Consider the following 7,183-nt stretch of genomic DNA (forward strand, 5'->3'; position numbering starts at 1 on the left):
GGTGGGATAATCCACCGCTGAAAAACTTTTTAGTGTTCGGTCGAAGCAGGAATCGATCCCACGACCTTGTGTATGCAAGGCGGGCATGCTAACCATTGCACCACGGTGGCTCCTAATTTTACGAAGAATTCTTCATTAACTATTCTTCCTGAATTCTTCATTAAAATAACGAAATTTTCATTAATTTTCGTAAATTTTATGAAGAACATTTTACGAATATACGAAACATTCTACATTAACTTTTCTTCGTAAAAAGTTCGTACTTTTAACGAAACTGCGTTAAAATTTCTTCATAAAAAGTACGAAACATTTTCTTTGAAATACCGAAGAAGTTTCATTGAAGTTGTAAAATTTCCGTTCGCGGCATTAAATTGTCTTTTATAATGTGCTTGAGTGTATTCCTTTATTCTATTTTTTATGCAAGTCTATGCTACTTCTCATTTGGGTGATAGCGCGGTATGAATAAAAGTGAAGCAATAAAACTAAAAATTTTTCAAAAACTTAAGATGTAAAGTAGTGATATCATTTTTCACACTTGCAACTACAACCAAATGCACTTTCGACTATAAATTTTTTTTCTAAAAGTTCGAACATTTTTCAGAAAAAAGTACGAACATTTTTCATAAAAACTACGAAAATTTTTCATAAAAAGTACGAAACATTTTCATAAAAAGAACGAAATTGTTTCATAAAAAGTACGAAGATTTTTCATAAAAAGTACGAAGATTCTTCATAAAAAGTACGAATTTTTTTCTTACAAACTACGAAAATTTTGAAAGAACTTTTCTTCGTAAAAAGTACGAAATATTTCGTACGTTTAATGAAAAGTTTCTTTGGTTGTAAAACAATGACAAATTTCGTACTTTTAACGAAAATTTTCGTTCTTTTTACGAAGAAAATTCTTTCGGTGTACAGTACTAAAGAGAAATTGACAACAATAATAATACGGAGATGATGTTAATTTTGTAATATTTAATAGGAAAATTAAGTCTCAGGGCAATTTTCTATTCAAAATTATTAATTTTATGGATAATTCCAGAATGGACTGAATAGTCTAAGTGAGGCTGAAAACATAATCCCATTTTACCCGTTTAAAAATAGTTCAAATAAAAAATGGTTTCGGTATACGCGGAATGGTGTTTATTAAGTTTCATTTCAAACATATTACATCGAGACCTCTCAGAAGTGGATACCAATGGTCACGAAAGTTGCCCACTTTTGAGAGGTGTCCGCTTTTCATAGTGTCCAATTTTGAGAAGTTTCACTGTACATTGGCTTCCAACATAAACATAAGCTTATATTCTTAGAAAATTTATGATTAAAGGGACTTGCTAAAATGATGAACAATTACATCTAATTTTAAAGATATCAACTAGAGGACTATTTAAAACAAAACTTGGCTATAAGAATGTAACGTTATTCTATTCTTTCTTTCCAAAGACATGCCCACAATATCAATACGATTTATGCATTCCCATCTCTGATCCGAAGGTATATTTAGGACTGTCATCTTCTTAGGCAATGTTTGCTTCGATGAAGATTTGATTAACATAAATATTTATGGGATTGATTTGTTTACAATAACGATTTTAAAGCCAACAATGGACACGCACATTGGCTTTATATCGTCATCATCTTAGCCAGCAGCGGCAGCAGCAGCAGCAGCAGCTAGTGCTCTCTTCGTAATGGAGATGTGAAAAATATGTTACACTGAAAAAATTTATTCCTTATAACGAAAGCGTCATACCTGCTCTTTGGGTTAGATTTTTCGCATACTCAAAGGAAAGTTCGCTAGGATTAAAATACCTTTAAGCCTAATTTTTCCAACCAACCAATTATCCAACACTTTTTACTTTTTGACTTCAAATAGAACAGTCATCTTCAAAGAAAAAAATTGTAAGTTTATTATTATACCCTCCACCATAGGAAGGGGGGTATATTAACTTTGCCATTCCGTTTGTAACACATCGAAATATTGCTCTAAGACCCCATAAAGTATATATATTCTGGGTCGTGGTGAAATTCTGAGTCGATCTGAGCATGTCCGTCCGTCCGTCCGTCTGTTGAAATCACGCTACCTTCCGAACGAAACAAGCTATCGACTTGAAACTTGGCACAAGTAGTTGTTATTGATGTAGATCGGATGGTATTGCAAATGGGCGATATCGGTCCACTTTTACGTATAGCCCCCATATAAACGGACCCCCAAATTTGGCTTGCGATTGCTCTAAGAGAAGCAAATTTCTTCCGACCCGGCTGAAATTTGGTACATGGTGTTAGTATATGGTCTCTAACAACCATGCAAAAATTGGTCCATATCGGTCCATAATTACATATAGCCCCAATATAAACCAATCCCCCGATTTGGCTTGCGGAGCCTCTAAGAGAACCAAATTTCATCCGATCCGGCTGAAATTTGGTACATGGTGTTAGTATATGTTCTCTAATGACAGTGCAAAAATTGGTTCACATCGGCCCATAATTATATATAGCCCCCATATAAACCGATCCCCAGATTTGACCTCCGGAGCCTCTTAGAGGAGCAAAATTCATCCGATCCGGTAGAAGTTGGGTACGTGGTGTTAGAATGTGGTCTCCAACAAACACGCAAGAATTGGTCCATATCGGTCCATAATTATATATAGCCCCCATATAAACCGTTTCCCAGATTTGATCTCCGAAGCCTCTTATTGGAGCAAAATTCATCCGATCCGCTTGAAATTTGCAACGCGGTGTTAGTACACTCAAAAAAAAGTGAACTCTCTATTTCACTAAAGCCAATTTGACTTTCGTTTAGTTCATGGAATTATTATGTTTGGAGAAAGTTTCCTCTACTCTAATAATTTTTTGTGTACGTTAGTTAAATTAACTAAAACCGAGGAAAAAAATATACACAAATGAAGGATAAAGATTAACTAAATTCGTGTCTTCCACCAAATAGTTCAATATTTCTTTAAATTTGTAAATTTTACTACAAATGCGTTCATCATGAACTTCGTATGTCACTAAAGACATTCTTGCAATTTTGAACTCCAATTTTTTCCTTCAAACTACACAATTTTCTTTAACAAGTGAAAAAACTTAATTATGTCTAATAAATTTTCTTGAATTTATCGAAAAATATTTACTTAGTTTTATGACATCGGCGTGATGCCAGCGTTTGTTATACTGTTTAGTTAAAATTTTCTAAAAATATTCAACATTTTCTAAAATAAACCGAAATTTTTCTTCCTGGTGGGTTCACTGTTTTTTCAGTGTATAAGGCCAAAATTGGTCCATATCGGTCTATAGTTATATATAGGCGATCCCCAATGACAACTCGAGCCAAAAATAATCTACCAAAATTTTATTTTTATAGAAAACATTGTCAAAATATTATTTCTATAGAAAATATTGTCAAAATTTTATTTCTATAGAAAATTTTGTCAAAATTTTATTTCTATAGAAAATTTTGTCAGAATTTTATTTCTATAGAAAATTTTGTCAGAATTTTATTTCTATAGAAAATTTTATCCAAATTTTATTTCTATAGAAAATTTTTTTCAAATTTTACTTCTATAGAAAATGTTGTCAAAATTTTATTTTGTCAAAATTTTATTTCTATAGAAACTTTAAACTTAATTATATACGTATTTAATCGGTCTTTTTAGTTTAATATATACCACGTATGGACTATGTGGTATATATTACGATGTTAGGAAGTTTTAAGATACCTTGCCATCGGCAAGTGTTACTTCAACCCAAGTAATTCGATTGTGGATGACAGTCTATAGTACAAGTTTCTATGCAATCCATGGTGGAGGGTACATAGGATTCGGCCTGGCCGAACTTACGGCCGTATATACTTGTTTTTGTAACTAGATTTTTCGAATTGAAAGAATTAAATTAAAGCTTATATTAACTATAATAAACAAATAAAAAATTAAATTGAATTTAATTTAATTGGGCAAAAATATAATAATTACATTTTAATAGATAATTATAAGAATTATATGGATTCGTTGATATGGAATCATAACCTCAATATTTTATTCAAGAAAGCCCATAAAGCTTGTTGTGGAAAGTTCGTACGAAACCCATTTTTTTGCCAGTGTGGAGGCTGATGCTGGATGATTATTGTGATGACGATGGTGATTACTGCTATAACAAAAATACCGAAAAAACACAATGTTATCTTTTTATACTAATCTTGCTTGGGCCATCATCATCTCCATCATAATCGCATCAAATCACCAACATCCCCAACTTCCATCCACACGGCCACCATACAAGCGCACACACACACACACACTAAATGGATAGAAGCTTCATTGGGCTTACTTATGTGGCGGATGAATTCACAAACATCAGAAATCGTCAAATATTTTTTATGAACATTAAACATTCAACAAAAGCGAATGGAATTATTGGATGGTAGCTACAGCAGCAGCGCCACCACCATACCGCCACCTAAACTCTATACTCGGCTATGTTTTTCTATATTTCGAACTACATGTTCGGCATTTCCATCAAAGGCATGACAGACAACAAAACCCCCCCCTCCCCGCCCGCAAAAACGACAACCAAGCCAACCTCAGCAAAAATATTTGATATCCAAAAAGCTGTCGTCACAGCCACTTGTGGTGCAGATACTAAAGATTCGGTTTTGTTTGTGTTTTCTTACAGGTATTGCCAGACAGGTGGAGAACTTTGTACCCCCGGAAATATTGTCATATAATTTCCCCAAAAAATGAGACTACTACAGACGGATGGTTATATAGAGCCGCAGGAGGAATACAATTAAGGTGAAATTGAATATAATTTGGTATTTCCTTTGCCATGTATAATAATCCTGCTCAATTTCGATGTAAGCCCTCTAGGCTTTGGTAAATTAAAAGCTCCGCCTACACAATCCCATTTAGCTTTAAGTAAAACTATACTCTCATGACTTATTTTGGGTATGGCAACACTGGTCACACACATGAAGTGTTTGTTTTCATGCGACGAAACTCTTCTGCCCTTTCCCTAAAGCATTCCTCTTCTTGCAATAATAATAAATGAGAAGGTAGTGAGCGAAAAACAAAAAAAAAAAAACACTGAAGAGTATACGGAAAGGGTCTCTGTTTGGGAGAGGGAGACGCAGCAAAATGAAAACACGAAATAATACACAGCTATAGTGAATTACTGAAATACTCATGAAATGACGTGACGTTTCATGATGTGCGTGACGTGGTGTGGTTTCCACCCGTTTTGAGGTTGTTCTTTTTTGCCATTCCCATTTATTACTGCTGGTGGGGTATTATTTTCGTTTTTTTTCAGTTTCTTTGCTAAATTTTGTTATTGTTTGTATGTGTAGCTTAACTGTAAGAGTTTATTTGTAAAGAAATAAGGCGACAACATGGGCCATAGCATAAGAGAAACTATTTTTTTAAAGGCCGGTATGCACCTCTAGCGAAAAATTTCATTCCCATAAGAAATGCATTGCTATTTATGCTAACGAAATTTTCGGTAGCGTTCAATTTTGTAAGCTGGTACGCACCTCTAATGAAAATAACAGGGTTGTCAAAAGCATATTTTGGCAGCAAACATTTAATTTATTACAATCATTGTGTGCGTAAAAGTTTTAAAAGGTCTGTAAATAATAAACAATTTATTTGATGAATATTTGGAACATATATTAACAATTTTTAAAAGCGATTAGCTGGTTTAAAATTTATGTACACAGCCCTGTTTTTTTGTTGTAGACTTAAATAAATTTTTGCTACCGAAAATTTCGCTAGAGGTGCATACCGGCCTTAAACAAAAAATACTGGGGACAAACAAAATATCTATGGAAAATAACTGAAATGAAATTGAATTTCATTTTTTTTGGAATATTTGCAATAAAAATATATAATAATCTATAGCTAACTGCAACACACACACACAAATCATCATACTAACATAATATGATATATAAATATATCTTTGTAAATATGAAAATAAATCAATGAGAAGAAATTATGCAATTATTTATGTGCAGATAGTGTAGTCATTTAGTTAAGGTCATCTTCAAGATGACCTCCCCCCTCCAAAAAAAAAAAACACACACACTTACACAAGAGAAATGATATTTACTTTTGAAATACGGAAAAAAGATATTCGTACTACGGAAAGATGCAATTTTTATTTGTTTTAAACTAAAAAACGAAAACAAACTATGTTTGTAAAATATGGTTTTTATTAATATATATTATTAACTTTTTTGTTAGAAAATAAAAACTTCTTTGTATTATAAAATTTCAGTTGAACTAGAAAAAATATACTTTGATATTTATGTATTTAATTTAGCATATGATTTTTAGACTATTAAAAAAATATGAATTTTGTTTTTAAGAATTTTCCTATTTATGATCAATATTTAATTTACCTAACTTCAGGACACCTTACTGTGTAATAGTAGTAATAAGTCATCAATTCCTTATATATGTGTCTAGTAATAAAAAACTATATATCGTATATAAAAAATCAATATTTAATACTACACCTAATAGTAATAATAAAAACACTTGATAATAACTATTAATTATAAACCAGCACAAGGCTATATTATATCTATAAAATAAACGTTAGTTTTAAAACTTTTTAAGCACAATACTAAAATCCAATTAATTTGAATTTAAACTGGATCATATGAAAAAGAAATCGAAAACAAAAAACAAATACAAATTAAAAAATTGAAAAAAAAAAACAAACACTTTAGTAAATCTTTTAGACCATTTAACAAAAACAAAAGAAAAATTACTCGACGATCACTATGAAAACTAACCCTCAGCAATCGTAAAATACCCACACACACACCTACATCCCTATTTAGATGTTTAATTAAAACAATTGTACTCTCTGTCATATTGTAAAATCATAATCATAGTAATGTTATCCATTTCGATGAAGTTATCAAAATATTAAACATAAATGAAATAAAACAACAACCATATATGAATATGAAAAATCAAATTTATTTTGTTTCTATACCAATGGTGGTGAAAATGAAATTTTTGGCTATGGTAAGTATTGGGAAATGCCACGAAGCCCCCGGCTGGCGATTCATTAAAATAAAAACTATGTGGATATTTTTTTAAAGTAATTTTTCATTCAAAGTGATGATCGGCAGTATTATATCCACTGGATAAATAGAAAGTGTTATTAAAAAATGCAACTCTGG

The 7,183-nt window shown here is 31.7% G+C and overlaps 1 protein-coding gene across 2 annotated transcripts in view; it reads left to right on the forward strand.

The window, feature by feature from the left end:
- The window catches only part of Su(z)2 (Suppressor of zeste 2), a 31,621-nt gene extending 24,646 nt beyond the window's left edge, over nt 1–6,975 (forward strand). The window contains exons 7-8 of one of the 2 annotated variants that reach the window (XM_075309457.1): nt 1,441–1,896; nt 3,976–4,636. The gene's annotated coding sequence lies outside the window, so the exon portion shown is untranslated. Of the gene's footprint in view, nt 1–1,440; nt 1,897–3,975; nt 4,637–4,665 lie in introns of those variants that run through there. The other variant, XM_075309456.1, reaches the window with a different exon arrangement.
- The last annotated feature ends 208 nt before the right edge of the window (nt 6,976–7,183 follow it).

This window comes from Haematobia irritans, chromosome 5 (genome assembly GCF_050003625.1).
Source record: "Haematobia irritans isolate KBUSLIRL chromosome 5, ASM5000362v1, whole genome shotgun sequence".
NCBI classification, from domain to species: domain Eukaryota; kingdom Metazoa; phylum Arthropoda; class Insecta; order Diptera; family Muscidae; genus Haematobia; species Haematobia irritans.